The sequence below is a fragment of the Petaurus breviceps genome, unplaced genomic scaffold (assembly GCF_028583685.1).
Source record: "Petaurus breviceps papuanus isolate PSGF00001 unplaced genomic scaffold, PetGlider_PUasm1.0 90601, whole genome shotgun sequence".
In the NCBI taxonomy this organism is placed as follows: Eukaryota; Metazoa; Chordata; class Mammalia; order Diprotodontia; family Petauridae; genus Petaurus; species Petaurus breviceps.
The window spans coordinates 853536-881471 of record NW_027187282.1 but is presented as its reverse complement, the minus strand read 5'-3'; positions in this window follow the sequence as shown (position 1 = coordinate 881471).

Below are 27936 nucleotides of genomic sequence, written 5' to 3'. Positions count from 1 at the left end.
CATCCATGCACCCACCTAACTATCCCTGGCACCCTCCTTACAAAGCATTTGCCTCAAAGGCATGGATATGCAGCTGAGGCAGTGTAGCCTTATACCTTACTAAGTGTGGAATCTTTCTCCTAGATATGAAAGGCCTTCCCTTGTGCATTTAACTATTTCCAGTTTTGTCCCCTCACACTCCCCAGTGTAGACGGTCTGAAGTCTAAACTGGGTAAACTCTTACCCTAAGAGGAAATGTAATCTTCCAGACTCGAAACTCTATTCATCAATCCATCAATCATTATTAAGCCCCTACTATGCGCCAGGCACTGTGCTAACATCTTTTACAAAAAGCATCACACCTGTTTCTCACAACAACCCTGTGATATCCTTACCCCACTTCACAGCTGGGATTCAGAGGTGAAGTGACTTGCCCAGGGTCACACAGCTAGTAAGTAACTGAGGTCACATTGGAAGCCAGGTCTTCCAGATTCCAGGCTCAGGGCTCTAGAAGGGGCATCGAAGTCTCCTGTCACTGCTGTGTTCCTGTCTATGTCTTCTGGTGGGTTAGTTACTGTTTCCTGCAGGAAGTGGGATGCTATACTGCTGTTGGTTTACTGTTTATGGTTCCTTTCAACTGAATATACTTTCCTTGCTTACTTGTAAACATTTTCTTTTGCACTGTCAGATACCATATTTGCAATTTCTACTTTTTTGGAATTCCTTGATGAATAGTAAGTTTTTTCCCCATTTCCTCAGGTTTATTTTCTGTGTCTTTGTAATTTTAAATGTGTTTCTAGTAAATGAGAGATTGTAGAGTTTTGTTCTCTTCTCCAATCTGTCACTCTTTCTCACTGGACTTAGAATTCTAGTTCCCTCTTTTTGAACCTAATATTAAACTATAAGCTCCCCCATTACACTGTGAGCTCCTTGAGGGCACGGACTATCTATTGCATCTTTTAGTATCCCCAGAAATGAACCCAGTGCTTGGCACATAATCTGTGCTTAAAAAATGTTTCTTTATTTATTGATTGATATAATTGGGTTTCTAAAAGTTAATATTTTTCCCTTTTGGACAATAAACTCAGTACATATTTTAGTCAGTCAATCACTCAATAAATCTCTGCTTCCAGGACCTTATACTGAAGGGGTTTGGGGACAGGGTATGTGGCACTGGGAGATGGAGATAGAGCACAGTGGAGATAAGAACGTCCACAGAAACCACAATCCAAGCAGGATCCAAGGAAAGAACCAAACCTTATCAGCATGTAAAGTGCTCTGAAAATGTCCAGGCCCTCCATAGAGGTCAGCTGATGGGAGATAGAGAGCAGCAAATGAGAGATCCAAATCTCATGGAAAACTGCAGAAAGGAGAGAACATCCTGGCCCTCTGTCACTATAGGCAAGTTCAAATTTCCCAGAGCCTCAGTTTCCTCATGTGTGAAATGAAAGAGTTGAACTAGATGACCTCCAAGGTTCCCTTCTCCTGTTCCAAAGTTTTCTATTAAAATATCCCTTCTCTCTCAGACTTACTGCGAGTCTGTCGATGCTTTCCCCCACACTCACACAACCCCAAGTCAGCTGAGACAGGAGGACACCTACATCGGTGTATTGGACAATGAACTCTCTTGTCTGCAGGGTTCTAAGCTTTTCTAAGCAGCACTAAGCAGCAAGCAAAGCTTTGGCCCACTAGGCACCACTTCTCTGTCTGTCTCTTTCTCTGTGTGTGAGTGTGTGAGTGTGTGTGTGTGTGTGTGTGTGTGTGTGTGTGACTCATTGATTCTCTGACTGGATGACTGACTGATTGTGTTCAGTGCTCTGTGTACATTAGTGTGGAAGCTGTGGTTGGGATACAGCAGGATGGGGAGAAAAGTCCCAAGGAAACAAGCCTCACCTTCTCCATGGGGTCTCCTTCTTATGTCACTGATGTTCTATCTCTGGGGCTGCTCCCTCCTCCAGAGAGAACCAGTCTTGGCTGAGGATGTGGGGAGCAGGCTGGCACTCCCAGATGCTGAGGGTGAGCCCAGAGGTCCAGCACCACCAACTGGAGTGAGGTGCCTTGGAAGCTGGTGGCAGGTTCCTTTGTCCTGTGGGGGGGAGAGGGATCAGAAAGGAGGGTCTCCCATCTGCTCTCTGGTCCAGTGTGCTGCTGCCAGCTGCCCAAACCCTCTGGGAATCCAAGTGCTAGTGTTCTAAGAGGCCAGGGAACACTGAGTACCTGAGCTGGAAGGGACCACAGAGCATACAGTGCCAGGTGGCAAAGATTCCCTGGCCACCCTTGCACCCTCACTCATTTACACCAGGCTCTCCCTCTACCACAATCACTCCCTAGCCTCTCCACATCCTTTGAGCATCATTCATTCCATATTTACCACCCAATCAAGATTCTGGTGGCCTCTGTCTATGGACACCCAGGGCACTCCCCTTCTTTCTCCAGTGAGTTCAGTGCCTTCGTCTCATAGTCTCCCTCCTCCCCAACTCCTGCCCTGTTCCTAGAAGATATCACTGCATATTCTGATACTTCCTCAAGCATCCTACCCTTCCAGCTCCTCCATTTATTCAGTTCCCATGACCTTCTCCTCCACCCACCTTACAGAAATGGTCACACCCTTCATCTTGTCATCCATCACCCATAAGTGTTTGGCTTCCACATTGCTGCATCTGATGACAACGTGTTGTCATTCCACTTTTCCCTCTGCCTTGCAACCCCAAACTCTCCTCTTCACCGTCACCTGCTCCTCCAGTCCCTTGGCTTCTGGATTCTTTCCCAGGCCATCACCCTTCCATTGCCTACACCCTCACCCCTTCTCCCTCTTGACCTCTTGGGAAACCACCCTCTACACTGCCCTCTTCTCTTGACTCTCTTGCCCTTTCCCTTATAGAAGAGCTTTCCCTGCCAAGCCTCAGTCCGGGATGACTCCCAACATCTACTCTCTTTGCCCCTCCTCACTTCATGCTGAATGAAGCTGGAGAAACTCATGAAAACAGGGTGACTGGGTCCACTACAAGTTTGTTACCTGAACTCCACTGGGCCCTGATTGCAGCAAGGCAATCCTTTCCCATCTCCCTAATCAATTCAGTATCCCCATCACCACATGGCTTTTTCCAAACCTTATCTTCTCTCCTCATGTTTCACATAGGTCCCCCTCCCCCACTCTCTCAGCTAAGAATCTGCCTTCACTTCATTGAGCAAATGGAGCCTATTCACTGAGAGCTCTCTCTCCTCGCATCTCCCCTATCTCCTCCTCCCCTGTCCCTTATGATGAGGTGATTCTTCAGAGCTAATTAATATCACCCCCTACCTCCTACCCCCAACATTTCAACTATGACAAGAGATGGCATGTGTGAAATACAAATGGAGTCTACCTAATCTTGGAGTGGTGCCTTCTGTGTAATTTTTAGTAGTAAATGAAGAAAGCAAAAAATGCATTTTCCCTAATAGAGCCACACATACAAACCCCAGTGAACCCCATAGAGCTTAGCCCCCTGCTACTGTATAACTGGATAATGCTATTTGGTTTTGCTCAATTAGTCATTTTAATTGACTAGAGATGATATATTTAATGGATGTAAAGAGGAAAGGAAAAAGATGGGACATTCAATACTCATTGGGCAGAAAGCCACCAAGAGTCCCAAGGATGCTTTACCTGCGTGGGGGGGGGGGGACTGGCAAACTGTGTAGAGAAGAGGAGGGTCTCCCATGTCGAGATCAGGGCAGCCAGGTTGAATATTGCTTTTATAAGCTCACTAAAGGAAAAATTTAGGGTTTAGGAAGATAGCAGTAGCCAGTCTGCCAGTCCTAATCATTGGTTGCCATGGTGACTGGTCCATCTCCAGGGATACAACATATCCTGAATTGCCTGCATTCACTCTAGCTCTTTATCAGGCCTCTGTTATGACTCATACACCAAGAGCAGGGGGAGGATCCTTCTCCATTTTTCTCTGGACTACTAGGTGGGCATGGCTATACCTCACCAGATACTGCAAAATATCAGGAGATATGCACACATGTACCTCCCACCCCTGCATATCTATTGAGAGAGACAGGCAGAGAGACAGAAACAAACCGACAGAGACAGAGATAATCTAAGTGCAGGGACTTACACTGACTAACTGATGGTACATTACTTAGTCACTTTCCCAAACCCCAAATAATCCTTTTGCTACATACTTCACTGGACAATAGAGAGAAAAGTGAAATGTGAAACTGAAAACCTGCAAAGATGATCATTTTTAGTCATCTAATTATCCTTATATTTGAATGATCATTCTGGAAAATGGATGACTGATAGTACTCTTGTGAGGATTATCTTGCCCAATTCTCTTTCCCTTCTATTAACTTCTACATTTTTTTCTTATCCCTTTCCCCTCCTATTTGCCTATTCTGTAAATTACATTTTTATACACAGCTGAGTGTGTGTATTATTCCCTCTTTGAGCCAATTCTAATGAGAGTAATGTTAAAGCATTACCTTCCAATCCACACCCCTCATCTTCCTTTTCACTGTAAAAGTTCTTTCTTATCTCTTTTATGTGAGGTAATTTACCATATTTTACCTCTCCTTTGCCCCTTTTCACAGTGCATTCCTCTTTCTTAACCCTTAGTTTGATTTTGTGGATAGCATCCTGTTGTATTCAAATTACCTCTATGCCCTATGTCTATATATACTCCTTTTAATTGCCCTAATAATGACAAAGTTCTTAGGAGTTACTAGTATCACTTCCCCTGTAGAAATGTAAACATTTTAAACTTAACTGAATCCCTCATGCTTTCTCTTTGTTGTTTATCTTTTCACACTTCTCTTGAGTCTTGTATTTAAAGATCATCTTTGAGAGCTTGCTTTTTCTAAAATTTGGCACCCAAAGAATATAGATGTACCATATCAAAGAATTGAGTTGAACTTTCAAAACTCAGGGGAAAAAATGTCATCCTCTTGAGCAGCAGCTTATGTGGTAAATATAATAAGAAGCCTCTATTTCCATAATTTTACATGTATTTCTATTTTGAATAAACTTTTAAAACATGTTGAGTTCTTAATTCTCCCAATTCAGAGTGTGCAGTTTGGCAGATCATTCATTAAAACCTTTTGTAAAGTCATGTTAAATTTTAAAAAGAAAAATGAGCCTGAGGTATATCTACTTTTTGCATCCACTTTTATCCTCCAAAACATTTCTAAATCTAATGAAAGTTTAGATTTTGCCAATCTCCCTGCCAGAAGATCTCCAGTTCCTGGTAGGCAGATACTGTCTTCTATCTTTTGCCTTTCTTAGTATACCTTAGCATGCTGCTTGGCACAAGGTAAACACTTACTAGATGCTTATTGCCTGATTCTTACTCAAAGCTGATCCATTAAATAAGACTCAAGTGGTTTCTGTGTAACCTGTTAATATATACTCATTTTTTCCTTTCCTTTTAAAGGAGCAGTTCTGGCTATACTATCATTGTCACATTTCTCACAAATAAAGGGGTATATATTCTTTTTCTTGGGAAAGGAAAAAAAGAGGCAAAAGGTAGTGATTGTTACACTTTTTGTATATAAATCCCCAGCACAGCCTGACACCTAGTAAATCACTGAATAAATCCTTTTTTAATTTGCTCATTGCGGAAGGAATACTAAAGGCTTTAAAAAAAATTCTGTTTCTATTTTGTCTCATGCATATATAGCTAGGTCCTGATCTGCCTTAAATGGCTCTATATATTCAAATTCATATAATTTAAAATTATAATCATGTAAAATACTGTAATTGATTTGAGTTTAATCAAATAAAATAACAATTCAAATAATGCCACCAACTTTAGGGAATTCATTATTCACACTAATGGGGATCTGGTTGTATCTGGAGAACTTATGGAGTATATTTTTACATATTTGAATTTCTTCTTCTAGCTGCTGAGACCTGATGTCTTGTGGTTTCTAAGGAAAGTAAATGATACAGATTTTAATACAGTTCAATAAATTATTTACTTGCCCATTTATAGGTGTCTACAGAGATTTATTTTGTGAATGGTGATGAAACATTTTATTTGTCCTTAAATAAAGTATGTTATTCTTTATTTACCTTGTCTAATTTTTATTATACTCTTTATTGTTTTTCAGTCTATCACAAAGAAATTTATTAGAACAACAGAACATAAGTTTATTTTTACTTACTAATTTTTGTTAATAAAATTATTACATTTAATAAAGTAAAATGATCTCTTCAAGTACTATAATTGCAGGATTAATTATAATACTTGAAATTTACATAGTGTTTTAAAGTATGCAAAGCATTATATGTATATTATCCCCTTCAATCTCTCCAATAAAATTGTAAGGTAAGTACTGCAGGTATTGTTTGACCTGAGCTGTGATTTCTTTATTATGGAAAACTCCCAGTACACTTCCTCTTCCAATTCAGAGCTACACTGAAACTTTATGGGACTTGATGCTGTCCCTATAGTCATTTTATTAGAGGTGGAACTGGAGCCCAGGCTGGCTCTTTATCCACTCTGCTTTGCTGTATGTACACATATATACATACACGTACAAATATATGTATACATACATATATGTGTATATATACACACATATACATATATACACACATATTAGAAACATATAAATATCAACATACAATTTACATTTAAATATGGGCTATGCTATGATATATAACAAAGCTATGGGCATTAATATTCACATATAAATATATATTTTATTTCCTTCCAATTACATGTTAAAGCAATTTTTTAAACATTTTGCTTTTTTGTAGGTTTTGAGTTCCAAATTCTATCTTTTCCTACCTTGCTACCCTTTCCCCTACCCTTGTTAAGCAATCAGATATAGGTTCTACAATAATATCGACATTTTATAGATAATAAAACTGAGGTTCATTTGTTCAAGGTGATTTAGCTAGGATTAGAGGTGAGACTGTCATCTTTAGTATTATTTCTTTTGTGTTCCTGATGGGCAAATTTCTTCCAATGATGCAGACTAGTATCTCATTTGTCATTTAAAGGCTTAAAGAGCTTCCTCAAGCTACTAGTCAGGGTTTTGTCTTTAGTTACTCTGCAATTTTGTAGCAGAGACAGGTCTGGGACCCAACTCTGCCTTAGTCTAAGACCACAAGAATATTTACTGCCCCAAGCTGCCTCTCCAAGATCAAGCCAATAAAGTATAAGCCATCTTTCCATGTGATCCTGACCAAAGAAAAGGACAGTAGACTCTTGGAAACTGGCATATTTTTGGAAAACCAATTGTAGAATTTTGTTTTATACTCAGAGTTTTGAACTGTGTCAAATAAACCATTTACTGTTATAGTTTAATTTCATTTTACTTTTTGCAAATTGGGTTTTTCTTTTTGGTTGCAATGTACTTCTGTTGCCCAATTTTCTTCCTTATAATGCCATGCTATACTGATAAGCTTTCTATACTTAGAAATTTCCTTCTTAACTAATGTGGATTTTGTATTCTGATTCTGTACTTTATTGAACTGATTTTTTTCTTATGGCAATTGCCGGGGGAGAGGTAAGTTAATGAGGTCAAATAACTTTGGGAAAATATTAGAGCTATTAAACATTAATATACCACATTCATGTGTTTCCTAGAAAGTGACTTATTTAGGGAAATACAATTTGTTTAGTATTAATTATTTTAATTAATATTAAATTGTTCAGCACATGTTTCATAGAATCAATTTTATACATAAAAATGGCACATTTGCTATTATTTCCTAATAATATTATTTTATAAATGATATTATTCTAGAACTTCTAAAAAATTATATTTCTGAAGAAAATATATCTATTGATTTTATTTCTGAACAATCCCAGTAAAAAATATTTTTCTCTCCCATGACCATAGTTTTTTATAAACATTGGCTGAAGTATGTCAGTGTTCTGTTGCTTATAGAAAATTAAGCACCTAAAATCAAAAAAACAAAAAGCATTTTTTAAATTATTTTTTTGTTTTCTTGCTATCTCTGTTTATTTACCACCTTCATTTCCAATTGTATTCTCCTCCCTTCCGCAGCTCAATGAGCCATCCCTTATAACAAAAAATTTAAAAAGAGAAGAATAAAAACAAAAAAACTGTACAATAGAAATTAACCAACATATTTCCTGAGTCTGACAGTATTTATCCACTGATACAGTGAAGGCACTGATATATACATACATACATGCATGCATACATACACACACATATAAATATAATCTCAGCTCTTCAAGGATAAGCTTGGCAAATATAATTACATAGCTTTTAGTTTGGGGTTTGGGGTTCTTTCCATTTACATTACTATCACTATTGTGACAATAAAAATAACAATAAATTACAATACCATCATATTTTCCTTGTTCTTGTTGCATTCTCTCTTCCTTTGCTTCTCTGCACTGTTCATATTCATCCTTTCTTAGGTGAGGTAATGTCGTATTATATCCATATACCACATTTTTAGTCATTCCCCAACTGAGAGATAAAACACTTTTTGTTGTATTGTGTTAACTTTTAAAAATTTTATGGGAGGGCGGTGCCAAGATGGCGGAGCTTCCCGCAGCTCCGGCTTCCACCTTCCCCAATCCATGTAAAAAGGGGACTCTAAACAAACTTTGGAGCTGAAGAACCCACAAAATGACACAGAGAAGCTAACCTCCCACCAAGGCCACACCGGCAGGCTGGCAGGAATCAGCCAGCACAGTGCTCTGGGAGCCAAGCCCAGCCCCACGCCCTGGCTTTAGCCCCAGGGCAGGCCTGACCAGCCACTAGCCAGAGGGACTCCAGATCAGCAGCAGCCGTGGCTGTTTCCAGATTTATCAACACACAGATGAGAAATAAAAAGTGAGATGTCAGTGCAGTCTGGACTTTGGGACCAGTAAGTGGGAGTGCCTGGCTTTTACCACCCGGGGTGAGAAGCCCCTGAGGAGCTGGCACAGCCAGCTAACACCATGTGGCAGCTTCAGCTCCTGGCCTGCAGAGTGTAGGGGGACCAAGCGCCAGTCTGAGGGGTAATCGCTCTTGCTTTAACCTGCTTGTATCTGGATTGCAGTCTAGGGTGGAGGTCCTGGGGTGTGTGTCCACCTTGCAGAGACCTCAGAGAGGGTACCCATCTAATAACTCTGGCAACTGAGAAAACCCCAGCGTTTGGGAAGAAAGCTCCCCTGTCTGGTGGCAGAGTCGTACTGTGGCAAAAAGCCCAGGGGTCAAGTGACTGAGGGGCAACATGACCAGGCAAAGGAAACAAAGCAGACAGAAGATGCCAACATTACACTCCTATTTGGGGGACAAAAAGAAGCAAAGCATGGAACAGGAGGAAGACAGTGAAGTACCAAAAGTTTCAAAGGAAAATACAAGCTGCTTACAAGCGATAGAAGACCTGAAGAAGCAGATAAGAGAAGTGGAGGAAAAATTGCAAAGAGAAAGGAGAACAATGCAAGAAAATTATGAAATGAGAGTCAACAGCCTGACTGAGGAAAATAACACTTTAAAAAACAGACTGACGCAAATGGCAATACAGGCTCAAAAAGGCAATGAGGAGAAGAATGCCTTAAAAAGTCAAATTTGCCAGATGGAAAAAGAATCTCAAAAGCTCAATGAGGAGAATCATGGCTTCAGAATTAGACTGGAGCAAATGGAAGCTAAAGACTTTATGAAAAATCAAGATACTGTTAAACAGATCCAAACAAATGAAAGAATAGAAGGCAATGTGAAATATCTCATGGGAAAAACCACTGACCTGGAAAATAGATCCAGGAGAGATAATTTTAAAATTATTGGACTACCTGAAAGCCATGATCAAAGTAAGAACCTAGAAATCATCCTCCAGGAAGTTCTCAAAGAAAACTACCCTGATGTTTTAGCATCAGAGGGCAAAATAGAGGTTGAAAGAATCCACTGATCACCTCCTGAAAAAGATCCTCAAAAGAAAACTCCTAGGAATATTATAGCCAGGTTCCAGAATTCCCAGATGAAAGAGAGAATATTACAAGTAGCCAGGAAGAAACCATTTGAATATTGTGGAAACACAATGAGGATAACCCAGGATCTGGCAGCTTCTACACTGAGGGATTGAAGGGCTTGGAATATGATATTCCAGAGGGCAAAGGAGCTGGGATTAAAACCCAGTCACCTACCCAGCAAAACTGAGTACCATGTTTCAGGGGAAAATATGGTCATTCAGTGTAATAGAGGACTTTCAAGCATTCTTGCTGAAAAAAACAGAGTTGAACAGGAAATTTGACATTCAGATACAAGAAGCAAGAGAAGCATGAGAAGGTAAACAGGGAAAAGAAATCATAAGGAACTTATCAAAGTTGAACTATTAACATTCCTACATGGAAAAACAATAATTTTAACTTATGAAACTTTTCTCAGTAGTTGAAGGGAATAGAAATATATATATATATATATATATATATATATATATATATATATATGAGGGTATATGGGCATATGAATACATATGTGAATGTGTGTATATATGTTTACGGGTATACATAGATAGAAGGCACAGGACAAGTTTAACAGGAAGGGATGATACTTAAAAGGTGAAATTAAGAGGTGAGAGGAATATAATGACAGGAGATGGGGAGAGACAGAATGGGGTAAACCATCTCATACAGAAGAGGCAAGGGGAAATGGTTACAATGGAGGGGAAGAATAGGAAGGCAAAAGAGAATGGGTCAACCTTATTTCCATTGAATTTGGCTTGAGGAGGGAATGAAATACACACTAAATAAGGTATCTCACCCTACAGGAGAGTAGGGGGGGAAGGGGATGAGAGGGGGGATGATGGAAGGGAGGGCAGGCTGGGGGGGAGAGAATTGGAAGCACCCACTTTTGAAAAGGAAAGGGATCAAAGTAGAGAATAGAACAAGTGGGAGGTGGGATAGGAGGGAGGGAAATATAGTCAGTCTTTTACAATATATCTATTATGTTATTGTTCTGCATTAGCCATACATGTACAACCTATACTGAACTGCTTATCTTCCCAGTAAGGGTGGGAGACAAGGGAGGAAGGGAATGAATCTGGAATTCAAAGTTTTAAAATCAAATATTCAAATACGTATGTGTATATATGTGTGTATGTGTGTGTGTATACTATTATCAATACTATTTTACATGTAATTGGGAAATAAGATATACAGGCACAGGGGCATAGAGATCCACTGGAAAAGTCGAAAGGGGTATGGGAGAAAATATGGGAGAGAGCAGATTGGAGGAGGGGATATCCTGTGGGACTGCTATTTGGAGGGGGTGAGTAGGGGAAAAACGGGGAGAAAATTTGTAACCCAAAATTTGGCAGAAATGAATGATGTAAATCAAAAGTTAATAAAGCATTTGAAAAAAAAGAGGGAAAAAATGTATTATACCAGTTTACTTGGCCTAGGGACTATTCAATTCATGTTAAGATGTGACCCATTCCTACTCTTTGTTAATTTTATAGGAAGAATTAATATCAGATTCATTTTAAATTTGAAAACTCTGGAGTGCAGAAAGGTTAAGGGGCAAATTGTGGGTTAAAAAATAGAATGTAAGATTTTAGAAGGTTTTTTAGTGGTATGTAGACTTTAGTCACCTGGTGCCATACTTGTAGCCTTTGTCCTATGTAATGAGATATGGTGGATAAGGAAAATCTCATTGATTTGGACCTTATTTAGTCTGAATTTACAAGTATTTGGGCATGTTATCCTTGCTTTACAACTCCCACTCTCTCACCCACATAATATTGGGGACAGTTACACTAGGTGGTCCCTGAGGTTCCTTCCAACTCTGAAATGTTGTGATCTTGTGATCTTGTTCCTGCCTCCATTGGGTGGCAGGAAAATGGATAGTCATGTAGGTTTTGGAAACAACAGTATCACTCAAATCATAATGTCAAAGAATAGTAAAAAAAAAAAAAAGAATGAGCAGTTAAGAGTTTTAGTTACTACTGATATTTGATCTCTCTTATATTTGGAATCTTCATGAATTTGGAAAAGTGTCTTTCCCTCAAAAAATAGTCCAAATTTATTAAGGTATAGTTCTAACTGCAAAGAGAAGGATAGACTAACAAAACCATGCATTTTTAATAACCATATGTTACTATAGAGGATCCTTTGACAGAAATAAAAAGTGGGAACTTAGCGAAGGTTCTGTGGTGTATCACAGTAGAGGTCACCTTAAATATGTACATATATTATAATTTATCAGTTTGTTTTATGGCCCTTTTATCCTTATAGAGATGCCCCTGTGAGTAAACTGTCTCTTGAGCTGCACCTGCTCCAAGTGGTTTTGCCAGATCTACTTGAACAAGGACACACTAGGCAGTGAGCAGAGAGTCTTGTCCAAGCATGGACTTTTACTTCTGGCTACTTGCTGACACCTTAATTATATCACTTGTACCCATTTAAGCTTGTTTCTCTTAGTTGGTTTTCCTTACCATATATGTAGGCTAAACTGTAGTCTTGAGGACAGTTACTAATTTATGAATATACTTAGAGGATTTGCCCACATATTTGCTTTCCTTCATTTGCAAGTTATATCTTGACATTCATCCTGCAGGGAGTTAGCATTCATTTTAAAATAGCTGTTTTTAGGAATGGTACTTTTCAGTTTTGTGTGTTTTTCTTAGGCTTTGATATGATGGGTGTACTTTTGTTTTATGTGCTTTAAGCTAAATTTTCATTGTAAAGATTGTTTTCAGAAAATATATTGCCTCTCAAGTCTATTTCCTATTATAGCTTGAATGAAAGACAGATTGTCAAAAGCTTAATTTTCATTGACTGGTGTTGTATAATAAAAAGAGAAATGTATAAAGCGAGGTCCAAATCCGTTCTCTACCATTTATTGTCCCTATGTTCTTTCAGTTCAATTGCTTTTGGTCATGTGCAGCTCTTCGTGAGTCCATCTGGGTTTTTCTTGGTTATGGAGTGATTTGCCATTTCCTTCTTCAGCCTATTTTACAGATGGGAAATCTGAGGCAAATAGGATGAAGTGATTTGGCCAGTATCACACAGCTAGTAAATGTCTAAGGCCAGATTTGAACTCAGGAAGATGAGTTTTCCTGACTCCAGGCTCAGCTCTCTATCCACTGTGCCAACTGCTTAGGCTGAGCAAATCATTTCATTTTTCTTGGTCTCAGCTTGCTCATCTTCAAAATAAGGGAGTTGGGTTGAGTGATCTATAAGATGCTTTCCATCCAGGAATCCTGTGATCTTTTGACTTTCACTAAAACAGATGACACTACTAGTAACAGGTGACATGATTAACAATTGTGTTTAACATGGTTAACATCTAGAAGAAAAAATAGTTTAGAGACTATTAGATTCTTGTTTTCTCTTGAGAGAAAAAAATTCTCCTTTGCATGTAATTTTAGATTACTGGTTTTTCTTTCATTCATCATTCTCTTTCATTCAATAAACCTATTTTTACCACTAGCACAACTCAGGAGAGTCAATGATTTTTGAAAAGTTTAGAATAAGTTAAGGGAACAGACATCTACTAAAAGTCTACTCTTAAGAGCAAGAACAATGCATGTTCAATAAGGTGAGCCAGGTTTTGGTTTCAGTGAGCAGCACCCACTTTCACCAGAAAAGGAGAAAGAGTTTATAGTGGTTAGAAGTTTAGGAATAAAGACAGAAGATTATGATGTCTTTGAAGCCATGGAAGGAGAGAGTATGAAGAAATAGAAAAGTAGTAAGTAGGAATGTCAAATGCAACTATTTGAAAATGGAAAAGATCTGTGAAGATTTCTACCAAACTCCATTTCTCCTCCACTTAGACTATGACATTTGGACTCTAAAATCAGAGTCTGTGATATGATGTATGAGGAAGTAGAAATGACACCAAAGAGATGAGGATAGAAAAAAACAAACTTGATCAAGTATATATGGAGATGCTCTCTGTGGAAGGGCCACAATTTGGAGGACACTGAGGGACCAATTCACAAGATGATCAAAAGAGGGGAGGACACCAGACATTTAGGGGTAAAATGCCATTATTATACAAAAAAGCAATAAAAAATGCAGATAATTACTGATTTGAGCTTGTTTCCCTACTTCTACAAAATCTTAATGAAACTAATATATACACATATTGAGGCATCCATAATGAAAGTGTGAGAAAATAAAAATTGGGCTTTCCCAATTTTATAAAAAGAGAATTTGATTCTATAGAGCAAAAGTATGAGCCCAAAGGTTCTGCTCCAACATGGCATCTGTGATGCATATAGAAGTAACAAAAGATATAATCATGTTCGAAGGTCTACTGATTATTCATACCAAGCGGGCTATAAAGGAGCCAGAAGTGACCTTTTCAAGGTCCTTTATAAATATCATGGAGGACGTCTATCACACGATCAAATGGAAAAAGGATTATTGATAGGTTTTTAGAACTTTGGAAAGCACTTCCCAGCAAGCTAATCAACCAAATAATGAACAAATGTTTCCTGAATAGAAACCAATGACGCTATTCTAGGAGAATACCAAAAAGTATAAAAGATTTTCCCTGCATTAAATTATATGCGTGTATGTGTATATATTAATATATATATATATATATATATACACACACACACACACACACATATATACCTGAGTGGGTGGATTGATCTGGGAAGGGACCACAGAATAGACAGAGAGTTTAAAGAGGTTGTCAAAAACAGAACTCTGAGACCTTAAAGTGGGCTCCTTCATTAGTAACCATGGCTTGGACTCAGGGGAATTTTCAGAAGGATCCTAGGCCTTAATTCCTTTCTCTTCTTCATTCACATTCCTAGAGACTGCCTTTTTCCACTGTCTATGGATGTGACTTCTCGGATAGCATCAATATTACCAAGGATGATAGCGCTGTCCTTGGTTGCCTTTAAATCTTATCAATTCACTTCTCAAGGTCTCACTGCCATACCTCTTCCACTGTCACCAGCCACAAATTGAGTATATAGGCAGTAGAGGTCACCCATCAATACAGGTCCAACTGTCTTCTACCTCTGATAGAAGAGACATATTGTGAGTCAATGGAAAGAGTATTGATGTCAGGAGCCTTTTGTTAAAGTCTTTACTCTTTTATTTGATAAGATAATCAGTATATTCTTTTTCTGTTTGATGTTGTTTAATTGTTTGTCAGTCATTTCCAACTCCTCATGACCCCATTTGGGTTTTCTTGGCAAGTATACTTCTCCAGTTCTTTTTACAGATGAAGAAACTGAGGCAAACAGGGCAAAGTGGCTTGCTGAGGGTCACACAGCTAGGAAATGTCAGAGGCTGGATTTGAACTCAAGAAGATGAGTCTTCCTGACTCCAGGCCTGGCTCTCTATACACAGCACCACCTAGATGAGCTGTCTTTTCTCTCCTATAACATGAGACTAATAATGTGTCTGTACTTTCAGGAATAGAAGACAAACATCACCAGCTCTGTCACCTCCCTCTAGTACTGCCAATTAAAGTTCTGGCTGTATCTTCATCATAAAAGGACTAGCTGCCGAAGTCCTGATAGGAGCTGAAAGAAAATTTCACTTTACCCTTATATCATGTGAGCCTGTTGAAATAGGGTAGTCAAAAGAGCAAATTTGGCTGGAGAGATTCTTGCTACACTAGATTCTTATTGCAAGAATCTTCAATAAGCTGGAAATAATGGGCTACCTGACAAAGCAGCTCCCACAACTTCATACGGGGAAGATGCAGCTATGGAAACTCAATGGAAAAAAGAGAAGAGAAGAGAGTGAGTACTTGAAACATTGCCTTGATTAACCCAAGATTAAGGCATTATTTGACTAAGCATCTATTGAAAACCTCCAGCTTATTGAAAACCCTCTCCTGTCGATTCATTAATAGACCAAACAATATGTCAGATATGGAATCACTATCAGAAGGCATCTAATAAAACTAGATAGCTAGGTAAATGAGAAGACAAAACCTCACATTCCCAATTCCCATTAAATTCACACACACACATGTCCAGTAATACAAAAAAGCAATTCAATTTTACAAATACTTGTTATAAAGCACCCACTATGTGCAAGGAACTGTGCATACTGATGACACAAAGATAAACGGGGCATATGTTCTGCTGTCAAACAGCTGACAACCAAACAGGGAGCAGGACAATAGTAACACAAATAGTACAAATGATAATAATATGAAGGAGAATGAATTAGATATAAAGGAGCAATGGAAATGATAATGAAAAATTGGATGAGAGAGATGACTTTCATTTTGGGTGTGGCGGTGAAGTGAAAAGGAAAAGCTTCACGAAGAAGGAGGCATATGAGTTGGGACTCAAAGGAAAGGAGCTCCTTCAATAGATGGAGATTTGCTTTGACTCTAACCCTAAAATATCCCTCTGACTCCGACTTGAGCCCGAACTGAACCCTAACCCTAAATGCATCTTGTTGAACCAGTCCCACAGTTAGGCTGATCAGAAATTGAGATTGTTCTCCTATATGACTTCAATATGTATAGTCCAAACTCTTTGCCTGTTTCTCAGGCTCTTCCTTTTTGGCTCCCACTCCACATTTATTCTAATCCTCCTTTATATTAACACAAGTCCAAGTATCCAATTACTAAACCATGATTTGGGTCTAATTGTAGATAGTTTTACTATATAGAGCCAAAGCTTACTGGTCTTTTCTAGTTCTGGCTTTGCCTTGAACTACCCAAGGGGCTCCTCCACCACACACACACCAAAAGGTAGCATAGACAGATCACAAGAAAAAAAATTAACAGCTACATAACAGAACAAGACAGTAGATTGGTGGCACAGATTCTCAGCACTATAATTCAGAGAGGGGAGTAATTACTACTAGCTAGAGAAACCAGGAAATCCTTTTTTTTTTTCAAGTACCCACTGTGTTCAGGACTTTCTTCTAGGTATTGAGGAAGGGAGCAAAGTTTAGGAAACTAGATTTTGCCCTCACAGCCTAGTGCAGTAATAAGACACCCACACTAAATCTTATAATACATGCAACAGGATAATGGAACAATGCTCAAATTTACTCTTCTGTTGTATTATACAGAGGATGCAAAGATATCCTCTATTTGATTCCACTTGATCATGTAAAAGCTTAGGTAGAGAATGTGGTTAGGTGTAGCAGCAAGCATCCCAGTATCCCCAGGGTGGCTGCCAAGACAGGTTCTTATATCTGCTTTTCTAAAGGAAAACAACTCAAAATGGGTTAACAAGCTTACTTTAATCAATCAAACATATATTGTTTACCTAGTTCAGGGGGGAAAGTCAGAACTCTGAACTTCAGAGTATACAGACAGAAGTTACAAGACAGAGAAACAGATCAAGCAGACAGGCTTCCAAACTGTGCAACCATTACATCCATACCAAATCACAGTTACCAGAGAGGGAAGCATCAACATCTGGGTTTTCAAAGCCAGGGGGCTCTCAACACTGCCCAGAGTCTCATCTGGTCAAATCACACAACACTTCTCAAAGTGAGCACCAAAGCAAAGCCTCCCTTCAGGGCTTATATAGCCTTCTCCTGTCTCAGAGAATGTAACAACCTTCTGGATCCACTGCCCAATCACAAAGTATCTCCTGAAAAACAAGCCTCCCACCCCAAGCTCCAGGTGCACTTAAGCCTAGGGGTAGGGAATATCTTAAAAAATTTACATTCCCATTACATGAGGGAGAGTTCTGACTACTGATCCAGAAGTTATTACTCAGAAGTTATACAAAATCAAGTATATGGGTTCTTGACCTAACCTTTTTTTCATTTATGAAGTGTGTAAGGACTCCTTAGAGCAGAGAGTGGGAGTGAAAAGAGAACAACAGTCTGTCTGTGGGCCTATATCTTCTTTTGTCTCTTTGTTATTTTCTGATTTTAGGAGATTAAGTATCATGCAATGGAAATGTCTGAGTAAGCTGTGAGTTCTAAAATATCCAGCTCTCCTGGAAAGCCTGCAAGAAGTGTAGCAGCAGTATCCATTACCAAAGCTGTCTGTAGAGGAAGTCTCTGCATCTAGAGCAGAGAGATACTCTATAGACAGACAGATATGGAAAGAGTCATCCAAGGGAGGAGGTGGCTTCAGGAAGCAGGACTCCTCACAATGGACAAGTGTGTTGGATACGAGGTGCTTAAGTGCAATGTGAGTCCTCTTTGAAGAGAGGAAAGACTGCCAAGCCCTAAAGTATCAGGAATCGTGAGTTATCCTTTGCCATACATATATTCAACACATGTACCTCACCACCATTTGTAGCAGCAAGCACCCCAAGCGCATTCTCAGGGTTTGCAGCTACCACAGGTTCTTGGATCTGCTTTGTTAAAGGAAAGCAACTCAAAATGGGTCAACAAGCTTACTTTAATCAGTCAGACATATATCGTTTACCTTGTTCAGAAGAAAAGGTCAGCACCCTGAACCTCAAAGTATACAGGCATAATTATCAAGACATTAACAGATCAAGTAGACAGCTTTCCAAACTGTCCAACCATTACATCCATACCCAGTCAACATCTGGGTTTCCACATTCTGGGTTTTTCAAAGCCGGGGGACTCTCAACAACGGCTTCCCAGAATTCAGATCAAATCACAGAACACTTCTCAAAGTGAGTCCCAAAACAAAGCTACACATCAGGGCTTATATAGCCTTCTCCTGGCTCAGAGAATGAAACAACCTTATTGACCCACTGGCCAATCAAAAAGTATCTACTGAAAAACAAGCCTCCCTCCCCAGGCTTCTGGTGCACTTTAGCCTAGGGGCAGGGAAGATCTTTAAAATTTACATTTCCATTACACCATTACACTTGAAGGGAGAGCCCACTGTTCTCATGGATACTGTGGGTATTTGTGGGAGATCACACTCCTGCTTTCTTTATTTTTTTTGAGGGGGGAATATTTTGAAAAAAACTGTTCTTCCTAGGCCATCTTCATAATTCTTTTGCTAATAGGTAAGTTTATTAGATTATCGTCAAGGGAAAGCAAACTACTGGGAATACAGGAACGACAACAATAAGAATTTGAGGAGCTTCCTCTTGGAATCCGGAGTGACAGTCACCCTAGGGAACCAAAATTATAAGTGTGAGTTCAACTTGAGAGAGTACCCCAAAGAGAACATTAGAGTATTGCCTTCACATGATAATTCCATAGGTGTAGGAGTAGAGAAGGAAGGAGGAAATACTATAAAAAGTCCTAGGGAAAAAGAAAAACTTACGAGATGAGATTTGAGTAGAACCTTTGAAGGATGGAGGAATAAAATTGAACAGACAGAAAAGAAGATATTCCAGGTGAAAAAAAATAGTTTAAGCATGTATATGGAAGTAAGAATGTGTGAGAATGTTCAAGGGAAATTGAATAAATTGGTTTGGCTAGAATGGTGGGCATGTAGTAATGCACTAGCAGGAGATAATGCTAGAAAGGTAAATAGGGACAAGATTGTGAGGGGTCTTTTAATGACTTTGGGAGGTAGATCCAGATGGGGCCATTCAAGATTTTTAAGAAGTTTTTTTTAAACACAATGGGAATTTCAATCATAAAAAGTGCCATGCTGAGAGCTAGGCATGATATAAAAACAATTAGGCCATCATGCTTTTTCTCAAGAAACTTAACCTAAGGGTGATCAGACATGAAGACAATAGATAAAATTAAAATTGGAATACATCATGTGCAGGAGAAGAGTGACAAATACTTTGAGGTCAGAAAAAGGATCTGAGTAGCATCAAAGATCAAATTCTATAATTTCATCTTGAAATTATAGAAACTAAAAGGATGCCACATGATTCCATAGTCCTATCAAAAATTGCCATACAGATGACATTTCTTTCCAAAGCTTTCTTGATTACACTTATTGCCCTGGTATGGTGGAACACTCTGAAGTGAAAAAAGTGATGGAATTAAACTGAAGAAATTGGGGGTGAAGATCAGAAACCTTTGTTGCTAGTTAGTATGTTAAAAAAGAATATCCAGTCTCCCAAAGGAAGTGATGAAGGTGAGTCACTTGAATGATGTTAAATGAAATGGGTCAAACCCATCTAATAATAAATTGTGGAGAATAATTGTAAAAGGGGAGCTAGAAAAATTAGATGACCTAATTGTACTTTTTGTCTCCTAATTTCTGTGATTAATCAGTCATTAAAAAGAGCTAGCTTTTCTTGCAAAATTGGTGTAACTTGGGACTACTGTTGTCATTCTTTGGTAAAATCCAGGTCCTAGTGATAAATAACTCTTTTCGCCTGTCAGTTCACACTTAACAATGAGCAGAATATAGGAGGGATCCTGTGGATCTCCCCTGGAGTTACTGGTGTGAAGTGATTTCAAATAGTTTATGGGAAGGTGGGTTTCGTTAAGTTTGTATTATACTGCAAGGTTATTTCGAGGAAAGAGCTGTGCAACTTAAAAGCATTATATAAACATGAGTTGTTACTATTACTAGCATTAATAAAAAATCTTTTATTAGTCACCTACTGTGTGCTAGGGGATACAAGGAACAAAAAATTAAAAAAAAACCCTGACCTCAAGGAGCTCATATTTTTTCAAGGGAAAGAACATATGTCTATGAAATAAGTAAATGAAAAATATGCACAAAAATACTTAAATACAGGGTGTTAGGGAGCAGAGAAGGCACTAGCATATTAGGGCATAAGGAAAAGCTTCATGTAAAAGGTGGCACTTGAGATAGTCTCATAGAAAACTAAGGATTCTAAGAGGTGGAGATGAAACAGGATAACATTCTAGGCATGGGGTTAAGCCAGCGCAAAGCTATGTAGACAGGAGATAATATTGTTGGTGACTTATGATTAAAATATTGAATGTCAATATAACCAATTATGCTTATTTGAAAGTATTTATATATGAAATGAATTCCACAAAATGCCATAACTTTTGTTTTCCTTCCCCTGAAGTTCCATCAGGATTCTTTGTCTATTCATTCCACATCTAAAAAATGTGAGTGATTATTGTTAAGATATACGATACAGCAAAGCATGGGCACTCTTTGGATTGTTGTGGTTTATTTTTGCCATTCATGCAATGTTTAGCCCATCTGCCAAAACAATTTACCAGACTTTGGCCGCTGCTCATGCTACAGCTATTTGGAGCCATAGGTGAGAGTTGGATGGATCAGTTGGACACCAAAGGTGAAAAGGACTTGGCAATCCTCCCACCAGAGGTACTGGTCCTCCCTGAACACACTAATCAGCATGCTTATATGCCTACCAAAAGGAATGAATGATGGGTTCATGACAATGAGATTGCCACTTGCAGGAAAATGTCATGCCACTATCATCAGTGCCTATGTTTCCATGATGATGAACGCTGATGAGGTAAAATAACTTTGAAACTGATTGTGTGACATGGGAGACACTGGCACAGGACCACCAAGCATGGCATGCCCATGTCAGAGAAGGTTCTGTGCCCTCTGAGCAAAGCAGAATTGAAACAAATCAAAGGAAATCAGGATGCACAAATTTAGAGAATCCACTCCAAATGTTCACGCAGACTATTTGTTCCCAAACTGTAGTAGAGCATTCCAAGCTCATATTGGTCTGATCAGTTACAGTCATGGATACATCAAAACTTGACTTTAGCATAGTGATGACATTTTGGTCCTCTTTGAGAATGAAAGACAACAACCAACCAACCATGCAATGTAAAATTTCAAAATGTTTACAGAGAGTTCCAGGTCAGATAAGCAACAAGATGGTGGACCACAATTTTCTCCAATCCCCACGACCTCTTAAACCTCTCCAAAACATAAATTAAGTACTAAAGATAAAGTGACTGCGGCTGTTTCATTGGTTAAAGACACCAATAAGGTAAACAAACAAACCAGGAACTCACAAGGCTTTGAACTCACTGATGCTGAGTTCATTCAGCACCCTTCCTCCATTCCTTACAATCCCTTCAGCAGAACAGTGAGGTCAGAAACCAGATTATAAAGATTTAAGAAGAGAGAGGAGAGAAAGTAGAAGCACAAATTGTAGATGGCCTTTTCAAGATTAGATAGAAAGGTAGAAGATATAAAGGATGAACATTAGCCCAGATGGAAGGATCAAGTGAGGGCTTTGAGGATGGAGGAGACAAGTTCGTAGGAAATAGGGAAGCAAGACTAGATGTCACAAAAGATGGCCATGGACCAAAGTGTCTGGATGATAGTCATCAGTGCAATGTACCAAGGGGGACTCTATAATTTTATAAAGTGTGAACTCCCTGAATCTGAAGTTCCATAAAATCTCTTAGAAACCAGTAATATGAGAAGTGATTTGTGTCTTTCTTCATCAAAAAGACTTTTTCCTAGATTTAAACCTCATTGTTTCTAAGATCTAAACCTCATGGTTTAGAGCTATTTCATTATTATTCCTCTTAATTTAGAAAATTTTTCTCTTTCCATGGAAAACATTAAAATCTTCCCTTTTGTGATTCTGCTGCCTATATTAGGATTCATGGGATTTCAGCAAATCAAACTAAATTCATACTCTAGAGACCCAGATGCACACCGGAATTACCAGTATCATATTGGTGTCAAGTAAGTGTCATGTTGCTCAATTGTTTATGTTTATGTTGGGCTTATATTATTCTTAGTCCATGGGATAGTTTACTGGAATATAAAGCAAGGATATACTACTACAGGGAAAAAAAGATACAGAACTCTCATTCCATCTTTGGAAGACCTTCATCTAATAGGATTTGGAGACCTCCAGTTAATGTCACATTGACCTTTCTATTGGATAAAATGATAATTCCAACAGAAAAAGACTAAATCTTTTCTAAGAATTAGTATGCTTCACAGTATCCTAAACCAGTCCTTTAATAAAATACATTGGACTTATTCTTTGTCCTTTTCTCCAGCATGGTTGTTGTCTCATTTAGATGAAGTCAGCACCCTCTTTCAATCCACATGAATTGAACTTTGCCATCTGTTGAGAAAACTGCCTAGAAGATCTCATCTAATGCTTCAACTTATAAAACAAGGTCATATCTCTCAGCATTTGGATGAAAAGTTGTAAACTGAGTAGCTTCCTTGTGTAAAATAAATGGCCTAGATCCAATCTGATTTAGTTATGTCCTTCATGTATGGCCCTCAACTGATGGACAAATGTTGATAAAACACTTAATTTTAATTTCATTTCTTGAGGACCTTCATCAACCAGCCTTCTACTTCAAATGACACTATAGTCAATAGGAGGAATACTGAAGACCCTCAGTGAAAAACTTAACATAGTCTGTCAACATCAAAAACTGTGGTCAGTGATTTGGGAGATTCTTTGACCAAGAGACTTTGCCTAAAGTCTTCATGGTTTAGACTGGTTTTGTGTCTATTCCACAGAATTTAAAATTTTCTTTCCTTTCCATGGGAAGCAAAACAGTGAGTCTGGTAACAACTATGTGAAGATTTGTGATATTTTAGCAAATGAAACTTAGTTTCTTCTCTAGAGATTGAGACACACACTGACATAACCAATACTATGCTACTATTAAGTAAATATCATGGAAAATGAGTGTACATGTTTACGTTGGGCTTATATTGTTCTAAATCCAAGGAATAAGTTAGTTCAATATAAAGGAATGGCAAACTGTTCCAGGGAAGCAAGATACTGAACGCTCATTCTGTATTTGAAAGACCTTCATTGAGGGATGGAGCCACGATGGCAGAGTAAAGGCAGGGACTCACCTAAGTTATCCACTAAAACTCTGCAAATACATTTTAAAAATTACTCTAAACAAATTACATTGGAGGGGAAGAAAAAGGAGGTGAAGGGGAGTGAGTGAACCTTACACTCAACAGAATTGATTCAAAGAGGGAATAACATACACATGCAATTTTGTGTTCTTACAAAAATGTAAAAATTAGGAGGGGAAGGGGATAAGAGAGAGGGAGGGGGAGAGTAGTAGAAGGGAGGGTAGATTGGGGAGGAAGTGGTCAAAAGCAAAACAGGGACAGAGTGAATGGAGAGAGAAAATAGAATAAATGGGGGTGGAGAGAATAGAATTAAGGTAAATACAGTTAGCAAAAGTAGCTGTGAAAAAAAATTGCATCAAATTTTTCTGATAAAGACCTCATTTCTCAAACGTATGAAGAATGGAGTCAAATTTATAAAAATAAAAACTATTTCCCAGTTTATAAATTATCAAAACACACAATCAGGTCAGTTAGGTGCCACAGTGAATAGAGCACCTGCCCTGGAGTCAAGAGGACCTGAGTTCAAATCTGGCCTCAGACACTTAACACTTACTAGTCGTGTGACCTTGGGCAAGTCACTTAACCCTAATTGCTCTGCCCTCCCCCTCCAAAAAAAAAAAGCAAAAACAAAACAAAACAAACAAAGAAACAAAAACCATACAATCAGTTTTCAGATGAAGTGATAAAAGCTATCTAAAGTAATGAAAAAAAATATTCTAACTCACTATTGATTGGAGAAACAAAAATTGAAACAATTCTGAGGTACTATATGTAAAAATAAAGATGAAGCAACTTCAGCTCTTTCATTGGTCAAAGACACCAATAAGGTAAAACAACAACAACAACAAACAAACCGGAAACTCACAAGGTTCTGAGCTCACTGATCCTGAGTTCACTCAGCACCCTTCCTCCATTCCTTGCAATACAATACATCAGTGGAATGAGGAGGTCAGAAGCCAGATTATAAGAAGTTAAGGAGAGGAGAAGATTGGTTAATAGGACAGAAAAAGTAAATGACAAATGTTGGATAGGCTGTAGGAAAAATGAGACTTTATTGCACTGTTGGTAGAGTTGTGAACTGATTCAACCATTCTGTAGCGCAAGTTGGAACTGTGCCCAACTGGCTATAAAACCATGTGCACCTGTTGCCTTAGCAATACCACAACTAGGTCTATATCCCCCAAAAAAAGACAAAAACAAAAAGGGAAAGGACCAATATGGACAAAAATATTTATAACAGCTCTTTTCTGTGGGTAAAGAATTCAAAATTGAGGGGATTCCCATCAAGAGGGGAATCACTAAATAAGTTGTGCTATGTGATGATGATGGAATACTATTGTACTATAAGAAATGATGAGCAAGATGCTGTCAGAAAAACCTGGACTTAAACAAGCTGATTCAAAATGAAATGTACTGTGTGCAAACTAACAGCAATATTGTGTGACGATCAGCTGAGAATGACTTAGCTATTCTTAGTGATACAGCGATCTAAGACAACTCTAAAGGACTTATGATGAAAAATGTTCTCCATCCCCAGAGAAAGAACTGATGGTATCTGAATACAAACTGAAGCATTTTTTTTTACTTTTTATTTTTCTTGAGTTTTTTGGTCTATGTTTCCTTTCACAACATGTCTATTGATATGTTTTGCACGACTACACATATATAACCTATATTGAATTGCTTGCCTTCTCATTGCGGGGGGGGGTATTGGGGAGGGGAAAAGGCAGAGAATTTTTAATTCAAAGCTTTAAAAACAAATATTAAAAATAATTTTACATGTAACTGGGGGAAAATAAAATGCTAAATAAATACCAAAAAAAAAAAAGACCTTCATCTAATAGGAAGTAGAGGCTTCTAGTTGATGTCAAATTTGTTTCAGTATTGGGAAAATGACAACTCTCAGAAAAATACTAAATATTTTCTAAGTGTTATTTTGCTTAGTAATACAAAAGATTATTCCTTGAGTTAAACATTAAACACATTCCTCATTCTTTTCTCTAGGAAGTCAACTCTGTCTTTCAATATACAGGAATCAAATCTTTCCTTCTGTTGTTAAAAAAGGGGCAGCCATGTGGCTCAGCAAGTAAGAGCACCGTCTCCAGTGTCAGGATGACCTGGGGATCGAATCCGGACACAGATACTTAGCACCACACCCAGAAATAACTGGCCGTGTAACCTTGAGCAAGTTACTTAACTCCGATTGCTTAAAAAAAATGCCTGGAAAAGGTACCTGGTATGTCAACAAACAAAATGCAGTGATATCTCTCAGAAACTTGATAGAAAATTTCACATTGGGAAGTTTCTTTGAATCAAATAAATGTCCTATAACCATTGCAATTCTTTTCCCTTTGTTCTTAATTGATGGACAGATTGCATCAATATAAAGTTGAGAAGCTATAAGAAGAAGCCAAGATATTCAGGTCTCTTTTATTTTCATGAGGAAGCAGAGCCAAGAAAACAATATATACATTAACTAAAACAATGTAAATGGAAATAACAACACAACAAAAATATCAAAATAAAATAAAATTGTAAAAATCAAGCAGAACTTGAAGAGATATGAGATAAATACCACCCCAACCCATCCCTTTGTGGAGGTTAGAGGTCCATAGGTGTTACACAATACACATGCTTTTTGAATTTTTTTTTTGCTTTTTGGAAGGGGAAGGAAGGATAATTGTGCTTAAGTGACTTGCCCAAGGTTACATGGCTTGTTTTGTGTTAAGTGTCTGAGGCTGGATTTGAGCTCAGGTCCTCCTGACTCCAGGGCCAGTGCTCTATTTACTGTGCCACCTAGCCACCCCTGGATTTTTTTCAATGTGTCCATCAATTGTGTTAATTTTTTTCCCTGTAAAATACACTATTTGTGATCTGAGATAGCTCTCTGGGAAGGAGAGGGACAGGGATACTTGGGGAAAATAATGATGATATAAGAAACAGAAGATATCAACAAAAAAAATTTAAAAGAGCAGGTCAGTGGACATTCATAGATGAATTTCTTTCTGTTATAAAACCTACTGATCCAGTGCCTGAAATGCTCCTTTTTGTCATAAATGTTGTTGCTGAAATAGCAAAGGGAATGGCTAGAACAATGGGGTGAACACTGAATTTGGCAAAAATCCATGATGTCACGGATGCAACTAGGGGAGGTCTCCCCTGCAGCTGGCACTGGATGAGTCTGGAAAACACTTTTCCAAGATCATGTATTACAATCTGGGTAAACATTGGGCTTGGTAGAGGAAGTCCAAAGTGAAATGGAGAAAAGGAAATGAGTGAGAAATATGTTTTGTTAATGACATGACTTAGATACTGGCTAGAGATATGGGGGCGAGAGATACTCAGGATCATTAGATAGATAATTAACTAGATAGATGATAGGTAGGTAGATAAACATTCATTAATCTCCTGCTATGTTGTAAGCACTGAATAAGTGCTTGGGGAACACTGAAAAGTAAAAGGGAACCTTTCCTCTCAAGAAACTTACTTAGAATGTCAGAGACAATATATTTAAAACTATGTACAAATAATATACGTATATTATTTGGCATTATTACATATGACATAAATATTTGACAATATTACGTATTAAAGATTGGAGATAATAAAGAGAGGGCATGAGTATTTAGGGGAATCAGCAAAATGGGATTTTGGCTGAGACTTGAAGGAAGTCAGGAAAGCTCAGCGGTGAAGGTGAGGAGGGAGAAAATTCCAGACATGGGGGACAGGAAGAAAAAATGCCCAGGTCAGGGGATGGAGTGTCTAGTTCTTAGGAACATCGAGGTAACCAGTTTCATTGGATCAAAGAGTCCATACAAAGTAGCTATTTAATAGGTAGGTGATTTATGATAAAGAGAGAGATGGACAGAGGGATAGAGAGACATATAAATGGATAAAACATTTATGAAGCACTTGCTAAGTGCCAGGCACTGTGCCAAGGGTTGAGCTTAGAAATACAACCAAGAAAGACATTCCCTACCCTCAGTGAGCTTACCTCTATGGGAGAAGAGAACACATAAGTGGGAGCTGGAAGGGGTGGGAGAGTGCATGGTTTAGAGAGGGTAGCCTTCATCCCATTCAGAATAATGACAAGTTGTGTAACATATTTGGGGATGAGTCTGCCAAACACCACAGAATACCTCAATAAATCTAATTACAAAGTTGTCCTTAAAGAAATAAAGAATAACTCAAAGCTGTTTTAATTTGCATTTCTCTAATCAGTAATGACTTACAGCATTTTTTATGTGTGTGACTACATATAATCTTGATTTCTTCACTGAAAAACTGCCTGTTCATATCCTTTGACCATTTGTCAGTTGAGGAATGATTTGCATTCTTATAAATTTGACAAAATTCTTTATATATTTGAGAAATTAGATCTTTATC